Raw genomic sequence first — 22,927 nt, 5'->3', positions numbered from 1 at the left:
CTGAGGCACTGGAAAGGATCCTGTCCTGATATAACTGAGGCTTGGGATTTAGAATGTGAAATGAGGGTTAACATTTCAAATAGCTTTTTCTGTCTTTAATAAGTGTTTACCCTGTTGAATTCTTGTATTCTATCTTGGAAAGTATAAACCTGCATAAGAAACCAGACTACTGATCTTGGTTCTTGCCCACTGTTTCTCGCTTTGCCATGTCTAAGGAAGGCATTGCGTCAACAGTAAGACACGCAAGTAACCACAGTTCAATGGTGTTTATTGAAAAAAGGGTATGATGAAAGCCAATTTAAACCTACATCTACAGATGGGAGCAAGCTATGACCATCAAATAACGCATTCCTAATGGCGTCTTATCAAAATAAAAGGGCCTATACTAAAAACATGTTGCCAATCCACACCTCTAAATACAAATAACGTGGGAAATAATGTTTGAAAAAGAAAAAAGTGTTCAAAACGATATGTCAGGTTTTTAGGGCGTTGGCCTCCCTTAGCCATGTTTTTAGCATGGTATAAGGCAGTTCACTCAAGCCTAGCACAGTCTCTGGCTTTAACACAAGGTTACAGTTCACTCATCAGCATCAGGGCCTCCGGAGCATAAGTCTCCTTGCTTCTCAAAAGTCTCTTCACTCAAAGGGCCTGATGCAGCCAAATAGACAACAAGTTCTTTTCCCTTCTAGATTTTCAAATGTTTTCACATCGGGTGATTCGCTCTCCAACCCGGGCTCAGGTCCTTTTAGTATAAAGTTTTGCCGGGCTCGAGCCTGTCTTTCATCTTTCACTTTATCGCACAATGTTCATGGGTTCTTCCTTTTCGGACGATTCACGGTTTACCCGGATCCCCCTCTGCCGGGCTCAGATCCCTTCTACACAATTAGTCTCCCTCAGCCGGGCTCGGACCAATGTCAATTTTTACATCAAGTATTGAAGACTTTTGAATGTGCACAGGTTTTGCTTGACCCGTTGCAGGACCACTTCGATTTCACAATTCTCTTTCTTTTAACGTTAGCATCATTTCGGTTGGATACCTAACAGAGACTTTCATATGAGCACCCATGTGATGCTGGATCATTCGTTCCATGGTATCGTATTTTTGTTTCAAAGTTCATTCACTCATCTGCTGTCTTAATCTTTGTTAGGCAGAATCCCATGCAGTACCCTTTGGGAGCACTACACAAAATTAAGATTACAAGGAGCAGCACAAATTCACCTTTCGTACAAGCCTGTACCACAAAGAAAAAGTGGTAGCAGTGACTGAGCAGCCAGACTTATCTCAAGAGTAAGCAAGCAGTATCAAAATAGTTACACAAAGGACAACAATTACTATGGTTCAGGCAAACACTGACTCAAGGTTTCCAAGTAAAAGAATATGCATTTATTTCACTCTTTAGTTGTATAACATTACACTATTATAAGCAGTCTTAATCACAATCTTAATACACCACACCACGTCCCATAATTTCCAGAAAAGTCAAGCTCACAAAATGAAGTGGGAGCAAATTGGCACTCCAGCAATTTAAATGGGAGGGAAAAACAAAGTTAGGTAGAAATTAAGCCACACCAACAGATAAGTACTCAGGGCAATTGAGCAAGAGGCACTACAGTGATAGTATCGGGTAGAAAAGGCTTAGGGCCAAAGTCAAGGGGTCAAAAGTCTTTTGCTCAAGAACACACAGTTCAGGGTAGTTTGCGGTAAAGTTCGTGCCACAGGTGCTGGACGAGGTTGGTTGGTAGAAAAGTTAGTTCAAAGAGAAGAGAACGACAAGCCCTCGGTTTGGAGTAAGATTTCAAACACTTTCACCGCGTCTGAAGGAAAACGAGCAACCGGATTTGCACAGTACCTTAAAACGGAGAGGGAGTTGTAGCTGAGGCGGACGTTCCTGGTAGTTCCTGCAGGCTCACGGTTCCTGCAGCGACTGTCGGACTGACAAGAAGTAGGAAGACTGGAGGGTCCTGGACGACGCAGGGAAGAAACCAGCAGCAGAGCAAAGCAACGCATAAAAGGTGCGCTCCTTAAAACCCAAGCAGGGTCCGACCTTCCTGGCTATCCGGCCCAATGTAGCTCTGTACAGCAAATTCGACCAGAGGAGGGGTCCTGGCTTGAAGTTTGGGTGAACTGGTTGGTCCCACCAGCTCAAGGGAAGAAGATTCCGGGAGGATCCTCTTGTGTCGTTGGAGTTGAAGATTCGCATCTGCAGCAGGGCTTCACCGGGCGGTTCAGTCGTTGTAGGGGTCCTCTTCCATCAGCTCCTCGACGGTTCTTTGGTTCCAGTGGGGACTCTGCCTTTCCAGTCCCAGAGATCTGCTTTTTATGCAGTTTTCCCCCATTCACTCAGCCTGGCTGTCAATCACACAGCAGCGTGTGACTTGGGTTACCAAGGAAACCCATGGCAGGGGTCCTAAGACCCCTCCCTCACATCCTGTCTACCCAGACTTTCAGGTTACCAAGGAAACCCATGGCAGGGGTCCTAAGACCCCTCCCTCACATCCTGTCTACCCAGACTTTCAGGCGCCTCAAGGAGGGCTTCTGTGCAGAAGCCCGCGAAAACACGGCGAACAAAGGAACCAAACCTGGTTTGGCACGCAGAGTAAAACACGAGAAAGACTTTTACAAAAAGAAATGGCGAATAAGCCCAGCCAGAGCAATATTAAAATTAATATGGTCAAGCAGGTTTAAGTTTGAGGCTACCAAGATAGCCTAAAAACAATACCAGGGTTATTTAAGATATCCGCAGTAGAAAAATAGGGTAGTTACCACTGCCACCAGCCAAGTCTTGATATAAAGGGAGCGAAACAGTGCTCCAAGATAGACAAAAAGGGATAATTATTAACCCTTTCCAATACTCCATGTAAGATGGGGTGTACTGGGACTGTGGTTAAAGGGACTAAATAAAGTTAATGGCAACTGTCATGATGCCTGCCCCCGGAAGACCAGACCAGGCTCAGCAGCCCCGACAGCAGGCATCATGCCACTTGGAGCATGCCCAAAAGCCCCAGTTAGGGGCTGTTTGGGTACAGTCCTGGCGCCTATGGCGCCAGGCTCATTATTGATAACTTACCTGAAGCAGACCATGCTGCATACTCACCTGAGGCAGACCATGTTGCATGAAGACTCAAGCCAAATGAGGCTTAGGAGGAACTATTTTACTGAAGGGACTATTTTGTTACTTGGGTGGGGCTGTGGAAGAATACTTACCTGGATCTTCTTCCAAGGCTATTTAAACCACGCCCGCACAGCCACACGTGCTTCGCGTTTTTCTGCTTGCTGCAGCGTAACGCTCACCGTGTTTTCAGCAGCTCCAGTCTTCAGCCACGCCCGCTTCAGTCCTGGGACTCCTGAAACAAGAAGAAAAGAAGGATAAAGGTTAGAACAGGAGTTTTAACTTTAATCCTTACCTGAATCCTGATCCATTTCGCCACGGAACTGAAAGACAGAAGTCTTTGAAGCATCGCTTCGCATTCCTACGGCGCCGCGCTGAACTCACCTGCTTGGCGGTACTTCAGCATTCCATCACGCTCTCTCCATCTCGCGGCCGCCCTCGGACACCTAAGGAGACAAAGACATTAAGGTGAGCAAGGGGACTCTCTAAGGCCATACAAGCTACCCCCAAGGATTTACCTGATTTACCACGGGAGGTACTCACCTCATCTCGGGTCGGCGCAGTCAACTCTGCTTCATTGCCGTACCCCGGCCCCTAAGGGGAAAACCACAATAGACTTACCTGAATCTTACCGAGTGCCATTTGGAAATCTTCGAGTGGATTAATCGGCAACCTGCAAGGAATCGGACAGAGTGAAGAGCAGACATTTGAACTCTTATGAACAATTGGACTTTAGAGTCAATACTGGAACTCACCAATTCCCCTACGCCAGTGAAGTAACTGGTCATCAACGCGCCCCTGCGGTCGACGCAGGATGGAGAGCTCATCCTTCCAAACCATCAGGTGAGACTAAGGAGGGAACATCAAGAGTGATCTGTGGGAAGACAACGGGAGTGGGGAAGGTGGGTTGACACTCAATTCCACGGGTGGTTAATTCCTCTTCTCCTTTGCAGAAGAATATTCTTGCGAGCCAGACAAACTAGGCTGAGCGGGCCAGTCCAGTCAGTCATCTCGGCGCTACACGTCACGCTGGTGAAAATAACAGCGGCCCAGTTCCAGTCGACGCCCCCGTGGGAACCAGGTGAGCGTAACAGCAACTTAATCTTTTCTGGGGGACAGTAGTCAGCCCTAGAAAATAGTCAGTGGTGGGAAGTCTTAAAGACAACCCTGTGTCACTGCACTGAAGGTGCTGTGTAACACACAGTAGAAATTATGCCCATGGAGTAGGTGAGGCTCCATAGCCCAAGATCGCACACATTGTGAAAACACACACAGCAAAACACTTGTAAGAGTGGGATGAAGGCTCACACTCTTACCTGGTGATAAAAATAAATCCTAGAAATCCAGCAAAGCTGCTGAGGGACTCAGTAGGTGAAGGAAATTAGCCATTCTTTAGTATTCTCCCTAACACCACTCTCTTAAGTAGCGTTAACCATGCAGCACGACTGAACGAAAGAGGAAGGGGGCACTGTTTTGTTGTACTGTTACAAATTAGCAGAACTAATAAGGAAAAGACCCACACAATTATAAAAAGAACACTATTTATTACAATACTACGCTAATACACACTTTAAATATTTAAAGGTAATTAAGAATACTTTAGCACATATATACAACTCAGTTAGATAACCCACTGTGGGTTAAACACAACTTTAGAATCACAAGCAGTTATTTAAACAATAAATGTATTCACCAAAGTAATGAGGTCCGCGTGCGAGCAAACATCAATACATAAATCTTATAATTATAAGACACTCGGCACCATATACTAAAACTTCAGAAGTCTGTCTGTTCCCTACACCAAGTCTCTGGTAGTCTTTTAGGTGTCCCAAAAGTTTCCGGAGGGAGGAGTTGAGTAGTCAAGGAGGGGCCCACTTAGCTTGTGCAGGAGAGGTACTAAAGTTTGTGCAAGGCTTGCAATTCAACATGCATACTGAACAGCTACTGCCTGCGGGCCATCCTTCTGACTCCCAGCGAAGTACTGACCCGACACCAATGCCCTGGGCCAGCCCAGGATAGCGTCAAGGCAAGCAGAACTTTGCCCTTAATGCAAACCCATTGGGGATGGCGATGGTTTAAGAGTGTTAAGTTATATTAGGCCCCCGAACCCATAGAAAGTTAAAAACAATCCTAGGTGACCGTAAATATCTGGGAAAGACATGCCTATCTGTAATCGCTGTGCAGGGTTGTTGGGTCGTGGGTTCATATGAAATGTATTTATTAGCATTTACAATAAACCATTATCTATTCCTTAACATTTTCCAACCACTTATCCTGATGGACAAAAGAAGAGATAACAAACAATACGTTCCCATATGCTAACCCAAGTTCCTTCCACCCCCCTCTCAGATGCACTTCAAACATGCATATAGTCTACACAAACCGGGCAGCATACGGTTATCCACCAAGCCATCATTGAGACGTCCAGTTTTTCACATCTAATCACAGACTATAAATAAACACCACCATTTGTTTTCAAGGGAGCCTTTTATACGAAGGGTACCATAATCTCTCTACGAATACTGCCCATTCTATTCTGATTGATGTAGTTACATTGGGGTACACTGCTTCTATTGCAATCAATGCTGTCAGTTCCGCCCTGGCCCACTTAAGTAAGTCTCTCTCCCAATCTGTGAACCTGGTACCTGCCGGGTTAAACCAGGACATATCTATGCTCTTTTTGCCAGTACCAGAGACAAGTCAACCATCCTATGCAGTTGTTTTGAAACTGTCCCAATAAGCACATTATCTGTGTTAATTCTATCCATTTGGCTCCCATGACACAGACATTGTCTTCTACTAACTCCCAGAATTGGTGCAAACACGCGCAAGACAGAGTTATTGACTGTGCTAGTATGTGGTGGCCCCAAAGAGGCATGAGGATTAAGATATCAACAGAGTAAGTTAAATTTCATTGGCAGTGGTCATTTGTGTTTTGAAGTAGAGGAGTGATTGTTGCATATGTATGCGGGTGAGTGGCTGTGCCGCAGGAGGGTTAGAGCTATATTCCATTGTGGTGGAGTGCTATACGTACCAGTGAATCAAGGCTATCTATTTACCATGAGGTTATGCAGCTTGTATCATAAGGTGAGACCCAAGTCCTTTCCGAGCATGCTAGATAACACCTTGGCTCCATGGGTGAATCATCTGGTCCCCTGCCTTCCTGTCTGGGGATGATAGTTCACCCAGGAGGTGGACTAGGTCAGTCGGGATACAGAGGGCAAGAGCCAGGTGTTGAGAGCCTTCCATAGTGTAAGGTGATGTTCTATGTGGCAGATGCTAAATGGAATGGAGTTCTGGATAATGGGAGCTTGGACTGAAAAAGAAGACCCCCCCCCCTCCCTCCTAATCTCTTCTCTTCGTTTTCATGACTGGCATAACGAGGAGCTCTGCCGGATCTCTGGTTTCTGGTTGGCCTGTAGGGTGTGAGTTTGTGTTGCAGATATTCTGGTCCTAGGTTGGTTGTGCAGTGTTTTGTCGGTGATGCACATTGCCTTGAAGGTAGACCGTTGCCTGATTGGCAGACAGTAAAACATCCAGAGAACAGGTTTAATGTGTTCTCTAGGGTCTAGGGCAAGAAGGAGCCTTGCTGCAGTGTTTTGTACCCGTTGGAGCTTTCTAATTTGTGATGTGGAGGCCCCCAGACTTAGGGTGTCCGCATAGTCTAAGCGTGAGAGGACGATAGCCACAATCGAAGGTCAGGTAGGGGAAGATGCATCAGAGAATGCCTAAGTGTAGGTAGCAGGATTTTGACACTGAGTTGAGATGATGTGATAGTGTCAGGTCTGAGTCCATAGAGTATTCAAGGTTACTCATACGTCCTGTCCCCTTTCCTCCATCCTTGTAAGCGTCCCCCAACATGGGGACGGTACCAGAACCTTTGGCAGCGAACAATTTGGCTTCTCCTTTAAATTTAGTTTATCGCACTGGGGCGCGGCCTCGGGCGTGGGAACGCTCCGGCACCTCACCCCAGTCCCTTGTGTGCGGTCTGGCTGGCAGCAGAGAGACTTTCTTTTAGCTTTCCGCTTGCTCCCAGCTTTGTTTTTTCAAACTTACTTAACTGACTGCACCGGCACGTGTTGACTGCAGAAGGATTCATGAGATGTGCCTCCTGCAACGGCTTGTTCCTGGCCTCAAACCCCCATGCACTCTGTCTTGATTGTTTGGGGCCTGACCACCGCTGGGACGCATGTTTGGCTTGCAGCACTCTGTCACAGTGCATTGAAAAATCGGTTGTCGCAGTGGAGGTAGATCTTCTACACTGCTCCTCTTCCCCACATTAAGGACTTTGTCTCCAGGACCTCTCGTCAAGACAATGTAGGCCCTCTGTTCATCATGACTCCACAGCGCAGCTACTCTTTGCCCAGGGTTCCTGCGGATCTGGGTTCCTCCAATTCAGACTGGCAGGCTTAAGGCCTCTGAGGCTACCGGCTCCCAATTCGAGGGCCCCTGGGGTCCTTCTGGGCACTCGGGGGAGCGACCCGAGGCGACCTGGCAACTGGCTCTCATGCTGAGAGGTTCGGGGGCCCCTACCAGGCTGTCCATAGAAGGGCGATCAAGTTCGTCCTCTTCATTTTTTTTTAAACTTCTTTTTATTATTCAGCGTAGCTGCAAAACACAGGCGAACAGCGTCATGCATTACAATATGAATACAGTGTACATAATGTAGGTGCGCAGAGGTTACTAAACATAATAACACAATCAATGGGCACAATCACAGCATGGAGAGGGCAACAGAAGACTGTGATAGGGGTGAGGACCCGAGCTGGTGGGGGGAAGTGGGCGGGGGGGGAGGCATCCGGTGTCGCGATAAGATCGGACATGTAAGAGCGGAACCTGAGCCAGATATTCCTAGGCCTGGAGTGGGTGGGTTGCATATGGGACCAAGCTTCCTCAGAGTCCGAGGCCCACGTGACCGCTCTCAGCCATTGGGCGTGTGTGGGAGGTGAGGGGCGAAGCCAGCAGAGCAGGATGGAGTGCACCGCGAGTAGCAGGCAGAGGCCAGCTAGTTTTTTTGGAATCACGGGAGAGGCCTGGGAGGTCATGAAAGAGGCATACCACCGGGGAAGGAACAATGGGATGGTCGAGCACAGCAGACACTGTCGAGCAAACTGCCTCCCAAAACTGTGAGAGGCGGGGGCAGGACCAAATCATGTGAATGTAGTCGGCATCGTCCTGGCCTCATCTAGGGCAGCTGGAAGGGTAATCCCTGGACATGCGATGTAGTCTGATCGGGGTGTAGTGAAACCTATGTAGTACTTTGAACTGAATGAGTTTAAACCGGGAGTTGAAGGACACTCGATGTGTGCGCTCGCATAGATGTGCCCAGCGCTCATCCGACATTTCAACACCAAGATCCACCCCCCACGCACGCTTCAGTTTGGCAAAGTCTGGGCCAGATCTGGATTGTAACATAGTGTATAACCTGGAAGTTTTACCCCTCGTGGGCCCAGGGGAGGTGAGCTCCTCAATAGCAGGGTCGTCCGGTGGCAACGCGGGGAACGTTTGGTAATTACGCTTGAGGGTCCTGCGGAGGGATGCGTATTGGATCCATACACTCTGGCCGCTCCTCAAGGGCAATGGGAGATCGGGCCATTCAACAAATATACCCTGGTCAAACACATCACGTAGCAACTCGTAGCCGGCGTCCGCCCAGCGACGAACCGTGCCTGGTGGGACCAGCGGGACCCCCAGGAGGAAATTCCAAAGAGGGAGGTTGCCGTGGAAGGCATAAGCAGTTCTGACTAGCCTCCACATCTTTGCTAATGCGATGGACGTGCAGGCGACCGGGCTCTGTGAGTCCAGTGTCAAGGGAGCGGGTTGTATCACCAAGGAGCGGATGTCACGGTCACAGACCGCAAGCTTCTCAAGTCATGCATGCGGGGGAGGGTCCATTGTATTAAACCAGTAAGAAGTATATTGGATTTGGGATACCAGCCAGTATTTAAGAAAGTCAGGGGCACCGAAGCCCCCGTTAGACATGGGAGTAGACAGGGTATTGATTTTTAGGCGGACTGCACCCGAGTGCCAGAGAAAGGAATTCACAGTACGGGTCAAATCACGGAAGAAGCCCTCCCCTGGCCACAAGGGTATGTTAGTGAACATGTAAAGCAACTGGGGAAACACCACCATCTTCAACAGCCCTATCCTGCCTGCCAGGGAAATCGGGAGTTTGTCCCAGACCCGGACCTTAGCCGTCAGGTGTGTGAGGTACTTCCGATAGTTTTCCTGGAAGGTCAGCGCCTGATGGCGCGTTACCACTATCCCCAAGTAGGTAAATGTGGATTGAGCCCATGTGAAACCAAGGGTGTCAGGAGGAGGGAGAGTGCATTCCGTGAGTGGGAAAAGAGTGGATTTCGAGCAATTCACTTTAAGGCCAGAGATTCGACCAAACTGAATGATGTCCTCCAGTATTGGGGTAAGTTGATGGAGGGAGAACGCACAAACAACAACGCGTCGTCCGCATATAGGGACACTATGTCTGACTGGCCCGCAGTGCGGAGGCCTCTGGAATTGGTGGAGCATATCAGTGAAGGGCTCTATTGCTATAGCGAAGATCAAGGGAGAGAAGGGGCACCCCTGTCTCGTCCCCCTGGCGATCTCAAAGAGGGGGGAGCAACGGTCGTCGGTGCGGACCCTGGCCACAGGAGTAGAGTAAAGCAATCTGACCCAGGAGAGAAAGGAGGGGCCGAATTTGCAACTCTCGAGAACCCGCCATAGATACCTCCATGAAACTGAGTCAAACGCCTTTTGCATGTCGAGAGTGACGGCCACTGCGCGCGTCTGGGGACTGATTCTGTTAATTATGTTAAATAGACGCCTCGGGTTCAGGGAGGTAGAGCGACCTGGGATGAAACCCGCCTGATCTGGATGGATGATAGATGGCAGGAAGGGAGCTAACCGGAGCGCCAGAGCCTTGGCGTATACTTTGACATCACAATTTATAAGTGAGAGCGGGCGATATGAACCACATTGCGAGGGGGATTTACCAGATTTAAGTAGTACTGTGATTGTGGCCTCACGGAGTGAAGGGGGGAATACACCGGCCTCCACAGACTCCTCCCAAAGAGCCAGCAAGTGAGGGAGCAGCTGTGACTTAAAATGCTTGTAAAATTCGACCGGGATACCATCCGAGCCAGGGGCTTGCCCCGAGGATAAAGAGTCAATAGCGTCTGACAGCTCCTCCAGTGTGAGTGGGGAGTCAAGGGAGGCCGTGGCCTCCGGGGACAGGGCTGACAGAGGAAGGGCATCGAGAAAGGAGTCGATCTCCGCCACTGATACCTCATCTGAGTTACAATATAGGGTTTCGTAGAATGTGAAAAATTCCCTGTTGATGTCTTGCGAAGAGACAGCCATGGAGCCGTCAGGCCTCTCAATTCCAAGTATGTGTGGGGACCCCGTCTCGTGACGGATCAGTCATGCCAGAAATCGACCGGGGCATTCGCCCTCCCCGTATCTCCTCGCCATGCCAGGACTATCCAAAAACCTTTGTTCACGATCCGCGAGGGATCGGAACGTGTCCAACTCCATCCCAATGTCAGCCAGGTTGCCCGGGGTAGAGTGAAGTGAGCATGTAGCTTCCAGGGTAGAGAGTCTGGATTCACTAGCGGCAAGATCTCTCCGGATTGACTTAAGGACCCCATTCTCCTTGGACAATGCGATCCCTCTAATATAAACCTTAAATGACTCCCATAAAGTGGCCTGAGACGTTACCGAGCCCGTATTAGTCTCGAAGAACTCTTCAATCGACCGCTCGAGCTCGGAACAGAACTCCGGGTCCAGTAAGGATAGGGGTTTCAACCTCCAGTTGCGTGTCCGGCCGGGATCAGGACCCCAACCGATGGTCACAGTAACTGGAGAATGGTCAGACAGGGTTCTGGGAAGGATCATTAACTGTATAACGCTCTTAACCAATTCGTTGGAGATCACCCATCTGTCACTACGGGAATAGGAATCCTGGCCTGAGGAGTAGAAAGAGTACACACGGGAGTCCGGGTAGAAGAACCTCCATGCGTCTACCATGGCGAGACGGGGCAGGGATGATAGTGCAGCGTAGGCTGCCCTGGAAAGTTGACGGGGCCTGGATCCAGATCTATCGAGGGCTACATCGAAAATCCTGTTGAAATCACCCCCCCAAAGGATGGGGACAAGGGGGAAGCCATCAAGGAGGGACGTGACCTGTACATAAAAATCCGGGTCATCTAAGTTAGGGCCGTAAATGTTCAGCAGGACCACCTCCCTGTGTTGTAGCGTAGCATGAAGCAACGCATATCTGCCTTGAGGGTCTATTTGTGAGGAAATCAGAGTAAACTTGAGGCTCTTGTGAATGAGGGTCATGACCCCGCGGCTTTGGGTAGAGAAATCGTAAAGAATCTATGGGGACCCCAAGTTTTGGCAAAACGCATACACTGTTCCGCGCAAGCATGTGTCTCTTGTAGAAACAGAATCTTGGACCCATGAGGCTCGGCCTGCAACTGGAGCTGCCCCATCTTTTTATAATTGCCCAACCCACATACGTTCCAGCTCATGAAGGTCAGGTCACTCTCGGTCACAGATGCAGTGGTGGTTGAATAAGAAAAAATTTCAATACCCAGCGGGCCAATTTCACAGCCCTGCGGCACCAAGTCCTGAGTACCACCTTGCGGTCCGCCTTCGCTGCCAACGCCAACTTTTTAATAACATAACCCCCAACATGACCCACCCACACCCCTCCCCCCCCCAAACAGAGGGATGACAATCCCAACCCCCCTCAACCAAAACCAAACCAGAGGCATCAGCGCCTGGGGGCCTGAAGGCCGGACTGGCCGCCGCAATCCGGGCTGCGGCAGATCCAAATATTACAAAAGGTGCCCACAGTAGAAATTTGCATGTAACTTGAACAGGGTTTTGGCACATGTTGATGTGGCACATATTTGTAAGATGAACAAAACAAGCAGATTCCGGAATAGAGGATCAAAGTGACCCCGATGCAGGAAGGCGGCTGTGCCTGGCCTCTCCTCGTCGGGACAGAAGGGTAACTGCAAAACCGTGATCAGAGGAGAGGGGTCAGCCAGAGAAATGTTCGTCGATAAACCTGGAGGCCTCCTCTGAGATCGTGAAGAAAAACACCTGGTTGGCGTGTTCTATACGGAGTTTGGCAGGATAGAGCTTGGCGTATTTGACTGAGTGGTCTCGCAGCCTACGTTTCACAGCTTGGAAAGTCTTGCGTTCACGTTGGACGTCCGTTGAGAAGTCCGGATAAAGATGAATCCTTGCGCCGTCCAGTAGTAGCTCACCTTCAAGTCTGGCGGCCCTGAGGAGGGCATCACGGTCACGGAAGTTCAGCACCCGGGCTATGATGGGCCGAGGTGGAGCACCGGGCTTGGGCTTAGCCGTCAGGGCTCGGTGTGCCCGCTCAATGGCGAAGTGCGGGGAGAGCTTGGGAGAATCCAGGAGCGAGACCAATGTATGCTCAACAAAGACCTCCATTGGTTCATGAACTTCATTCTCGGGAACCCCGATAATGCGGAGGTTGTTAAGCCTCGATCGGGATTCCAAGTCCTCGTTCTTCTTCTCTACCTCGAGGACTCGGTTGGAGAGAGCGACAACCTCGGAGCACAGGGCGCCCAGTGCATCCTCTGTGGAACCGACCCGTGTCTCGACCTCTGACAATCGGCTATCGGTCGTCTCGATGTGGGCCTTAATAGAGGATATAGTACCCTCCATGTCATCCAATTTTGAGTGAAGTGCAGTGAAGCCCTCACGGATGAAGTCCATCATATTTTGGGATTCCGGTGCTGTGGCGGGTGATGATGCAGCAGGGGCCTGCTCAGTGGTCTCCTCTGACGATCTCGACGCAGCCTTTGCAAACATGCTGATGGAGCTCTGTTTCCTCACACCTCCCTTGGTCATCCTGACTATGTTGGAGGTCGAGTGGGGATGAGGGGGGAACCCCAGCAGCCCTGGGAGAGAGGCAGGGGGAGCTCGGACCCTGTACCACGTGAGGGAGTATGCGAGGTGTGGTATGAAACAGGGAGTAATGCAGAGGGAGCCGTGGCTGTGAATCCGTATAGATGCGATTATTGCGGCTACCAGTGCAGGCCGCAGGGTCTCAGCCAGCCCAGGGAGACGTGGGGGACAACACAAGGAGACCTCGGGGGTAGGAGACCCCAGGGATGGGGGTGATGATGCCCAGCGGACACTGTGAGAGCAGGAATCCAAATATGAATGACCAAGTGTGATGAATGGAGAGGAGCGCCTCCCAGCACAATGCTCCGCAGGATAGACAGGCCGCAGCCTCGAGCACAGCGATGAAGGATAGGGCAGGCAGCCGGTAAACAAAAAGGTCCTGTGTGGAGTATTGGCACTGAGATCACTCAGAACGTAGGAGTCCCCCAAGAATGAAGATATATGTGGCCCACAAGGCCTAAGGCTCCCCCAGTAGGGTGAGGGGGTGAAGGCAAGTCCGCGAGGCAGGGGGGGGCGCTCAGATAGATGCAGGCCAGGGAAAGTTCGAGCGCGCCAGGCCCGGGGTGACACCAACCGTTAATGGGCCCTGAGGCTGGGGGCCGCCGGCAAACAATCCGCGAGGCACTGCAGGGAGGGGTTGAGGCAGTGCTACCGCCCAGGGGCGTCTGCGGGGCCTCCCCGCCCCACGTACCTGGTGGCTGCAAGGATCCGGCAGCACAGCGTGTGTCCCCCGAGCGCCGCGGTCTCACCATCGGTGGGGGGAGAAGGCTCCTGCCGAGTTGGTGCCACGGTGAAGCCCGCAATCGAGGGGAGGGGCCCGGGCAGCCCCGATGCAGGGCAGACGTCCCTCCAAGTGCACCCCGGGCCGCCCAGCACCAGCGGTCGCAGCCGCCCAAGCCTAGGCTGCCTCCAGATCTCACCGCCAGCCAGGGCAGAGGCGGACCGCCGCCCGCCGGCGCACATCCGCTGGGGCAAGAACACGCCGCAGGCCCCCGGGCGAGTCTGTCCGCCACTCTGCTGGGGCCGGGTTTTGGCGCGCAGGAGCGCTGCAGGCGGGGGGATGGTCACGGCGCCGCCCAGAGATGGCGTTCCACGGCTCCGTTTTTCGTCGGGATTCGGTCTGCAGGGTCCCTGGGGTAGCGGCTCCAAAAGCGTGTAAGCCGGGATCGGCTGCCAGGTGGTGAAAGTGTCGAATTAGGATCTTGCGATCTGCCTGCCACGGAGCTCGAGCTTCAGGCGGCCATCTTGTTCGGCGCTCAACAGCGCCCCCCCAAGTTCGTCCTCTTCTACCACAGGGGGTAAGGGATCATTGAGTGCCACCTCCAAGTGTCTGTCCTCAGCACGATCCAGCAAGGCTACCAGCACAGGTGGCCGAGGGCGTCCATCCTAGTGGAGCTCGTGAGTCAGGGCGTTAATGCTACCGGCTGTCCATCTGAGGCCCAGCGCCTATCAGAGTGATATCTGAGGTTGACGCCTCGGCTTCGGGTGCAAGACCCAAGCTGTATCCTCTCATGTCTTATGCCTCTCTTAGCTCAGGGCCTCCGCGCCCTCCCGCCCAGGGCGTGGAGCAAGGCTTCAAAATGTCTGAGAGGCACGTGGCAAAGCCTTCCCGGCGGCAGCCATCTTGGGTCCAGTTCAGTGGCCTGCCAGTGCTTTTGCCCATCGAATGGGCTCTTCCAGATGAACACAGCCCCCTTCCCTCTGGATCGTACAGCGCAGGCTTCTGGTCTCCTCAGGGATACATCTACCCATCACAGCCGTACGGCTACACGCACCAGGTGCCTCAGCGCTTTGACCAGGAGTGGAGGCCCAGCGCCTCGGAGGGCCGGACCCCTACGGACCAGGCGACTGAGGACCGCTTCTGCAATCGCTTCCTCTTCCTCCTGCGTTCCCCTCAGATGAAGGGGCTCCTGAAGGACATTGTGAAGGAGGTAATCCCGCAGGTGGCGCTGCCCCAGCCCCTTCCTCTGGGTATGCCTCATGTCCAGTGCTGCCGGTTCCAGTGTCGGTCCCCCCACCAATTCAGGCCCTTCCAGTTGTTCTGACCCCTCCACCTCCTCATTTATGACTAACTCCTCCCAGCTGGACCTGTCTGCTCCTCTGGACAGGGTGGGTGGGGAGGAGGAAACCCGATGGCACCTGTGTCCGAGGGCTTGGATTCCCCTCAGTCTGTGAAAAAAGGGAGGGGTGGGCAGACAATGAGGACGATGACACCCAGGATGATGAACCCTCTCCATCTGTTAAGGCCGTTCAAGGCCTTGAGGAGTTTGTGGGGGTCCCTCTGCCTGAGGAAGACCCCCAAGAGTCAGGTGTGCTAGCAGAGGCCTTGGGGAAGAGCACCACGATCCAGTCTGGCATCCCACTCCAGAATGATGTTATGTAGGTGGTGCAAAAGGTCTGGGAGAAGCCCAGGGCAAACGCCCAGATTAACAAGAAATTGGACAGCAGGTTTACGTTGGCGGACAGGGAACCAATCCTCTTTGCCTCCCACCCGCAGCCACATTCCTCAGTGGTGGCTGTGGCCTCCTTGTATTCTAAACCATCGTCTTGGTCGTCTTCCTCCATGGGAGCCTCCTCCAGTTGCCTCTCCAAGGAGGACAAAGTCCTAGAGTCTTCGGGAAAGCGCTGTATTCCATCGCAGGACTGCATCTGCGGCAAGCCAAAGCAGACACCCTCTTTGCTGCAGCAAACCAGAAGCTGTGGCAGTAGCTCAAAGAATTTCTGCCCGACCTCCCTTCGGACAGGCAAGCCTCCTTTAAGGCCGGGCTGGCAGATGCCTGGACCATTGCGCAGGACCTCATGGAGTATTCCGTCTGCTACATTGACACAGCCAGCCGAGGGCTTTGCCTTGGGGTCGAGATGAGGACGACGGCGTGGATGCACGCCACTACGTTTTCATCGGTCGTGCTGGAGCGGATTGTGGACCTTTTTCATTCATCAACCGTCGACTAGTTGACAAAGGAAAATACCTCCACTCAAACCGCCAAGTCCTTGACCATCCTGACAAATCCTGGACAGAAATCCTTCCCTCAGTCACAGGCACAGGTTTTTCCACTCCCCCTCCTCTGACGCCAGGAAGCAGTGGCATCAAGGTCGGGGAACACAGCTCGCTTGTGGGGGGCCATTTGGCTCTGTTCCAGGACACATGGAAGCGTCTTTTCAGAAACCTGTGGACCTTATCTGTAGTCTCCACAGGCTTCAGTCTTCCTGTGCCTCTACCAGCCTCTCCTCTTCTTCAGATCAGGTCCCTGGCTCTTTTACGGGAGGTCCTTTTTCTCTTGGTGATGCAGGCGATAAACCGGTTCCTGTTGTAGACGGGGGCTCCGGGTCCTATTCCAGGATTTTTGCGGTACCCAAGAACAACCAGGCTGGCCTGATGGTTATCCTGGACCTGTCATTTCTAAATCTGTCTTTAGCGCCAGAACGCTTCAAGATTACTCCCGTGCACTTAGCTGAGTCTCTGTATGCAGGGGACTGGATGTGTTCCCTGGACCGAAAGGATGCATACCTGCATTTTTCCCTCTGCCAACCGCATCGGACATTTATGCGGTTCACGATTAGGTCGTACCACTTTCAGTACAAGGTCTGCCCTTCGACCTGAACTCGGCCCCTCATTTCTTCACAAAGTGGATGAACGCAGTGCGTGCCATCATCCGTACCATTATTTGGCTGGCTGGCTGGCTGGTGGGGCGCGGGGAGGTCACCCAAAGTGGTGGTGCACTCCTGCCAGATATTGGCGGATATCCTTCATCCGCTGGGGTTCTCCCTCAGCCAGAGGAAGTCACAGTTGTGCCCCTCTCAGGAGCTGGTCTTCCTAGGGGTGCGTTGGAACACTACCGTTCAGTGTGTGTTTGTTATGCCCAAGAGGCTTCTGTCTCTCTACAAAGCGGTCAGGCACTTTCTGGCCAACACGACTACCTCGGCATGGTGGTTCAAGCACATTTTGGGCCTGATGGCCTACTGTATGCTCACTGTACAGCACACACACCTCAAGATGAGGGGCCTCCAGCTCCACCTGGTGGTCAATTTGTATCAGGAGATGGGGGTCTCAGTTGGAGAGGATCCCAATACCACTGCTCCTACTGCCCGATCTTCTCTGGTAGCTAATGGATGTCAATGTTTCAGTGGGAGTCTGCTTCGCCTGACCAGAGCCTACCCTGTTGGTGACAATGGACTCCTCCCTTTCTGGCTGGGGGGCTACTCTGGAGGGCTGCACGATTCATGGGGCATGGTCCAGGACGGAAGCCCTCCTCCAGATCAATCTGCTTGAGCTCAGGGCAGTGAGCCTGGCCCTCAGGGCGCTTTTGCCCCTCATCAGGGACAGGTCGGTTCTGGTCAGGGGCGACAATTCTACTACAATGTTTTACCTTAACAAGCAGGGTGGCATCCACCCCCAACCCCTCTGCATGGAGGCAGTATCTATCGGGGAATGGGGCCTGATGGATGGGGTTTGGTTTTCAGCAGTCCACCTCTTGTATGCCCAAATGGCCGCCAAATAATTGCGGCACGTATCCAAAACGAGCCAGAATGTTTATCCAGAGGACGGGAGACAGGGTCCAGACCCTTGTCCCAAGCCCAATTGCAGAACCTAGTTCATTTACTCTTATACTATGACCGAGTCGAAGGCCTCCTGGCTAGTGTATGGCCTGCAGAATCAGTAGGTCCTGATATTAGCTGTGCCAGATGTAGGGTATCCTGGTTGTGCAGAAGGGGGATCATGACATGGGGTAAGGTGGATACTGAGCCAGATGTTGAACTCCCCTAGCAGAGTGAGGAAAGGGTGAGAAAGCAAGAAAGATGGCTGCTACAGAGTTGCTTGGATTTTCTGCAAAGCCTCTGTTGTAGCCCTTGGGTCTATATATGAGCAGGAAGCTTTGTGAAAGGGGAACCTGAGAAATGTAACTAGGCGAACTTTGCAGTCTTGAGTTTCAGGCTTGTTCCTCCGAGTGTGAAATCTAGGGGTAGGATTTGTACAGGATTGCAATGCTACCTGCCCTGCTGGTTCTGTTATGCACAATAAGAGTGTAGCCTGGAGGGGAAGGCCTTGTGTGCAATGAACTGGAATATTTGAGGGAACCATGTTTTGGTGATGGAGAGTATTTCGGTGCCTTCATAAGAAATGAGGTAATAAATGTTGTCTTTTTTTTGCAACAGATCTGGCATTGATCAGGAGGCAGTTTAGTTGAGTGTTTGATGCAAAGGGTTCAGTATTCAGGGGGTGGGGAAGGGGTAGTCGCCGAGTATTACATGATCTGTTTTCGAAACTCAAAAAGGGACGTCGACAGGGCGTGTCAATAATACTATCCCTGGTGTGGCGTCCAATATACCCATGGTCCTTCATGTATCAACGTCCCTCAGATTGTATTTTTTCCACCATCATAGTCGGACGCAAGCTGCAGAGTTCCTTCTTTCTGGCTAACACCTTTGATTGTACAAGTTTTAAAAGTTACATTTTTTTTTCTATCCTTTCGACGGCTGTACCATCGTAAGAGCTTCAGCAACAGCTTGCAAGGACAGATTCTTAATTGACGACAACTGTTTGGAATGTCTCGATGAACTTTGACTGTGGCCTACTTAGGCCTCAACGGGTCTCAACCTTTCACAGTAGGGAGAGTGCGGGAAGGTCATAACTTCTTTCCTTTAAAGAATCCATATTTCCTTATTCTTCCTAGTCCTTCGCCCGGCTGCCATCTTTCCGTACTATGGAAAACGCACCTTTTAAATGTTTCCCTTACTGCAACAGGAAGTTTCCCTGGAAGGACTCACACAAGGCGTGTAACCTCTGTCTACCCAGGGATCACCCCGAAAAACTTTGCAAGTTTTGCCAACTATTTCAGCCCAAGACACTAAAGGACCGTAAGACTAAGCGCTGGGACATCACCCCATGCAGGCCGAAGCCACTATGGACGTGGAGGGAGCCTCCAGCAATGGCAGCATCAGCGTCCTAAGTGACGCTGAAGGCGATCGGGACCCGACGGTTTCCTGCATGCAAGCATCCGACTCCATCAAGCAGGCTGGGGGTTCCACTATGGAAATGACACCCAGCGGCTCAGGCGCTTACGCTGCACGCCACACACAACACAGCCAAACCCTTCTCCCTCTCTCACTCATCCCTCTCCTTTCTCTCTCTCTCTCCTCCCCCCTCCCCCCTCCCTCGCTCCTCCCCCTCTCTCGCTCCTCCCCCTCCCTCGCTCCTCCCCCTCCCTCCCTCTCTCCTCCCCCCTCTCTCCTCCCCCCTCTCTCCTCCCCCCTCTCTCTCCTCCCTCTCTCTCCTCCCTCTCTCCTCCCCCTCTCTCTCTCCTCCCTCTCTCTCCTCCCTCCCTCTCTCTCTCCTCCCTCTCTCTCTCTCCTCCCCCTCTCCCCCTCTCTCTCTGTCTCTCTCTCTCCCCCCCACCCCTTTCAGGGGCCATGCAGCATAGACAACCCTCTACATCACAGAGTATCTCTACCCCTGTTCCCACAGGTTTTCCAAGCTCCAGCAAATGGAACCCTGGAAAATGCGACAAAATAATGCGAAGAATGTCATTCTTTGAAGACTTCTTTGATCGTCACCCTGATCAACTGTCCAACCTCCAAGGGCCTTCACAAGGGGAGGCAGCTGAAGAACAAACTGCTGCCAAAAACCACAACTAGACACTGCCCAGCCAAGCACTTCTCAGAATATGTCCCAAGATATCTATTACATTGACACTTCAGGCTCTCAAGGTCCTGGTTCACTAGCAGACCAAGGGGACCTATATGACATAGATCAGCATTATGATGACTGACGTATACATCATTCAATCTCCGGACCATCATGAATAACCCCCAGCTGACTCCCCTGTGGATGATCAGCTGCAGTATAATGCCTCCCTCATCGATTGGGACAAAATACCTTTATCAAATTCATGTTGAAAAACCTTGAACAGGTTAGTGCTAAATTACTCAATATATGTTTTAAAAACTTCTGCCCGAAGACCATCTGATTGCGGGGTCTGTGACAATTCACAAGGTGTCCTCACTTCTCCGCAGGGCAAAGCCCCTTCAAATGTATTGTGTCCTCCCACGTCTTCTTCATCTTTTGATATATCCTTTCCAGCTTCAGCGGCTTCGGAAAAAGAAATTTGGCTGAATACGATGTGCGTCTGTTAGGCAGAATCCTGTGCAGTGCCCTTAGGGACCACTAGACACAATTAAGACTACAGGTGGCACTACAAGTTTTACCCTTGGTACAAGCATGTACTACTATGTCAGAGTGGAAGCAGTGGCGGAGCAGCCAGGCTCATCTCAAGAGTATACGAGCAGTAGCAGAGATTACACAAAGGGACCACAATTACTGTGACTCAAGCAAACGCTGACTCAAGGTTTCAGGTAAAAAATAGAAGTACATTTATTTTTAACCATTCGTTATAAACACAACACTTCTATTAAACTTAAATAAAAACCACACGTTAAATATACCACAACTAACCAATTCACTTTGTACAGTAAGTCTCAGGGTAAGTACCCTGTGTTTGAATGAACCAGTGTTACGAACAAAACACGTTACCGCGAATACGATTGCAATCACTTTTTGACAGTTTGGTCTACTAAACAAACGCGTATCCGTGACATGAAATGCTACTGGGGCAAAAACACACTTAGCACTTGAGATATCCAGAGGGAGTTGGAGGCAAAAATCACAGGCAATATTTTGGTTAGGCAGGCAGAATCAAGAAACGCTCAAAGACAGGAGTTCAAAAGTCAAAGGGCCGGAGCCAGGGTCGAGAGACACCGGGGCCAGTTGCCGAAGATCACACGGTCAAACAGTTCACGATTCAACGTAGCCAAAAAGTACTTCGATATTGTCAATCTTAGGAAGCAAAAGTTATAAGAAGGAGGGAAGAACAGGGCAAGCCTTGGAAATGAAGAAAAAGGGATTCAGCCAGTTTCCTCAACAGAACACAGTACCTTGTTCCAGTGGTGCAGCTGGTGCCCTGGCAGTTGTTCCTGTTGGTTTCCCGCAGGCCCACGATTCCTGGAGCTTCGTTGTGAAGGACGACGTCTGAAGGGGATCTGCACCACACCGGGATGAAGCCAGCAGCATCGACAACGAATAAAAGGTGCTCTCTTTAAAAACAGGAGAGGCTGTTCAGGTGGCTATCCGGACCACTACAGCAGTGTGCAGCGATTTCGACCAAGGAAGAGGATCCTCTGGCTGTAGAAGATGAGCTGGGTATCCCCACCAAGATCAAGGGAAGAAGACTCCGGACTGGATCTTCTCTAAGTCGTTGAAGGGAAGATAGCTCAGGACTGCAGCAGGGCTTCACCGAGACGGGGTAATTGCAGCAGCCGTCGTTCTTTCCGCTTCTCCTCGGTTCCTTGTAGTTCCAGTAGCAACTCTCTGACTTCTAGACCAAGAGACCTGTCTTTTATGCAAAAAACCACCATTCACACATTTGGCTGTCAATCACCCAGCAGGGGGATTGTCCAGCCCGGACAACTACCCTGGCCAATCATGACAAAGTGCGACTTGTGTTTCCTAGGATACCCTGTGCAGGGGGTGACTACACACCTCCCTCACATTCAGCCCACCTAGACACCCAGGTGCCTTGAGGAGGGCTTCTGAGCAGTAGCCTGCCAAAAGACAGTGAACAAAGAAGGCAAACCTAGTTTCCCGCGCAAAGTAAAACAAAAGAAGGACTTTAACAAAAAGAAATGATGAATAAACCTGACCGGAGCCAAAAGAAAGACAATTTGGTCAAGCGGGTTTATGTTCGAGGCTAATATAATAGCCAAGAATAGTACCACGTTTATCTAATATAATTGCGGTAGAAAAATTAGGGTAGATACCACTGCCACCAGCCAAGTCTAAATGTTAAGAGTGAAACAATGCTCTAAGAGGTACAGATAAAAAGGCATACGAGTTAACCCTTTCCAGTTCTCCATGGAAGATGGGTTGCACTAGATCTGTGGTAGATGGACTAAGTAAAGTTAATGGTCACTTTACCCTTTTCTGGGGGACAGTAGCCGCCTTAGAAATGGAGTCAAGGTAAGTCTTAAAGACAACTCTGTGCCGCGGCACTGAAGGTGCTATGTGACACACACAAAGAAGGGGGGCTGCTGAAGTGGTGTGCTTCAGAGTCCACAATCACAAAAACAGAGAGAAACCCATAGCAAAACACAGTTAAGAGTGGGGGAAAAGCTCTCACTCTTACCAAGTGGAAAAAAATAAACTCCAGAAGTCGAGCAAAAGCTGCTGGGGGACTCACTAGGTGAGGGAAATTCGCCATAGATGAGAATTCTCCCTAACAATGTCAAAAGCCCGCTACTGGCAAACTTCAATTTCGGTGGCTGTTTCGCGTTTCAGTTACCGCACTGGTAACAACGCTGGTCCTGGCTGTCGAGGTGGACTGTCCTTGCTTCTGACGTCCCACACTCAGCTGAGGGGTTCCCGCTCGGTCGGTCGGTCCGACGTCGTGTGAGTCCAGAGGATCTTCCAAACGCTTTAGGCTAGCTTACAAGCAATGCACACAATCTGGTGTCCCTCTCCCTGGCTCTACGGTTTCCTGCAGCAACTCTGAGGAAATTCAACCAGCTCAGAGATGGGTGTCCAGGTGGCTTACTTGGGAGTTGATTGGTCCAACCAACTCAAAGGGAGAAGTCGTCCTTTGCAGGGCTTCTCTGTTAATGCAAACTTGGCGATTTGGACCTGCCGCAGGGCTTCACCGGGCAAACCAACGGTCCAGGAGTTGCAGCGGTCCTCCTCTTCAAGCTCTTCTTCGATTCCTTTGTCCAGTGGTCGACTCTGCCTTCCAAGTCAAGTGACTCGCCTTTTATTCAGTTCTCTCCCATTCATTCCAGCCTAGCTGCCACTCACCCAGCAGGGTGGCTGTCCTTGCCAGACAGCC

At 51.2% G+C, this 22,927-nt stretch overlaps 1 protein-coding gene across 36 annotated transcripts in view; it reads left to right on the top strand.

Annotated features, from left to right (window-relative positions):
- CLASP2 (cytoplasmic linker associated protein 2) overlaps positions 1-22,927 on the top strand; it is a 2,478,243-nt gene that overhangs the window by 1,809,023 nt on the left and 646,293 nt on the right. The gene's annotated exons all lie outside the window — the stretch shown is intronic.

The sequence above is a fragment of the Ambystoma mexicanum genome, chromosome 5p (genome assembly GCF_040938575.1).
Source record: "Ambystoma mexicanum isolate Mex_15411 chromosome 5p, UKY_AmexF1_1, whole genome shotgun sequence".
Lineage (NCBI taxonomy): Eukaryota > Metazoa > Chordata > Amphibia > Caudata > Ambystomatidae > Ambystoma > Ambystoma mexicanum.
This window is presented reverse-complemented; position numbering and strand designations above follow the sequence as displayed.